Here is a 1,635-nt window from a genome sequence, read left to right on the forward strand (position 1 = left end):
TATATATCAGAGGCAACGCTTGTACTGCATGCCTCATAATAATATGTTTTTATATGATATTTTTTCCAGGATAAATAATTTTTGTGTAATATAGAATTAATTATTAATAATTTTCAGTATCCTCATCATACACGTGATTTTTTTTTTTTAGTTTTGGAGAGAGAGTGACTGAAAGAAAGAGAACAGGAGATCGTTGTAAATGGAAATGCATAGAAAGAGAGCGAAGAAGTGTGGAGAAGAGAAAAACGGAGAGATAAATCGATATAAATAGAAAGGGAGAGATAGAAGGATCGAAGTCAATATGGAGAAGTGTATGCAAATATGAATAAAGAGGTGTAAAAAAAAGAGGGGAAGAGAAGCAGGTAAGAAAGAATAAGAAGGATAGAGAGATGGATCAATATAATGTAAATAGAGATAAAGACTAAAGACACAATTCAGAGACAGCAATAAAATTCAATCTAACACCAGATACATGATAATACAAATAAAATTATCAGAGTGTAGCCAGAAGGCGGGAAAAGAGAGAATAATAAACTTTTGTTTCCCTTACCTTGAGAATAGCCAGATTAAAGCAAAGAATGAAATTCTCCGCCAAGCTTCAATAATATTTACGTACGTAATTTGTTATCGAAAAATATAAACAAACCTCAGATTCCTGAATTTTTTGTATTTAGTATTTCAGCAATCTACAAATTGCATTGGCTCATGCAAGTTGAAATCTTCCGAACGTAATTTCTCAGAGAAAAGTGCAATTAGCGTTGAAAAATGCAGTCAACGTAGTTATCGAGTCGTGTTTACTTAACCACGTTGTGAGCCGATCTTGATCTTTTTGACGTCGGAAAATTTTTTACAACTGATCGAATTAAAATACTTTTATTAATTGTAGTATATTGGCAGTAATGTATTTAAACCAGTGACAACTTAGATTTCAGTTCTATACGATTTAATTGAAATTTTTCAAGGTTATACATAAGCATATTTTCATACACTATAACAAGCCGACCCCATCATTTTGTTACATGAATGTGTGTGTGTGTGTTTTATTTCTTGTGTCCAGATTTCGTCTTGGCTTGTGTTTGCGTGTACATGGTCATTGTATATACTTGTATATATACAGTAACCCTTCGACTATCGTAGTTGTTACGTTCCAAAACGTCCCACAGAAATAATTAAAAACTGAAAAAAGATATAAATATCTATTGGCTGCAGAAACCCGCGATATACTGAGGATTTCGCGATATAAATTTGCATATATTAGCCAGAAAAGTCCGCAATGTACCGAGTGCGGGATAGGTGAACCGCGATATAGCGAGGGATTACTGTATATACATATATATGTGTACATATATATATATATATATAATTCAGTTTTGGGGATTAATAGATATGCGGGTATTCTGTTTCAGATAATACAAAAAAATAACCGAATGAGGAGTATATCTGAAGGTAAACTCGTGATATCTATTTGCACATCACGAAATAATACTTTAAAGGATATAACCAGTATACCACCAGGGTATGAAATATACTTCGTCAATTATCTCTTAAGTTAAAATTAAAATTATCAATTTTGAAGGAACTACACGTGTTTCAGTATTGGAAGATTATAATATATATACATACATACACACACAC

This window comes from Octopus bimaculoides, chromosome 2, assembly GCF_001194135.2.
Source record: "Octopus bimaculoides isolate UCB-OBI-ISO-001 chromosome 2, ASM119413v2, whole genome shotgun sequence".
In the NCBI taxonomy this organism is placed as follows: Eukaryota; Metazoa; Mollusca; class Cephalopoda; order Octopoda; family Octopodidae; genus Octopus; species Octopus bimaculoides.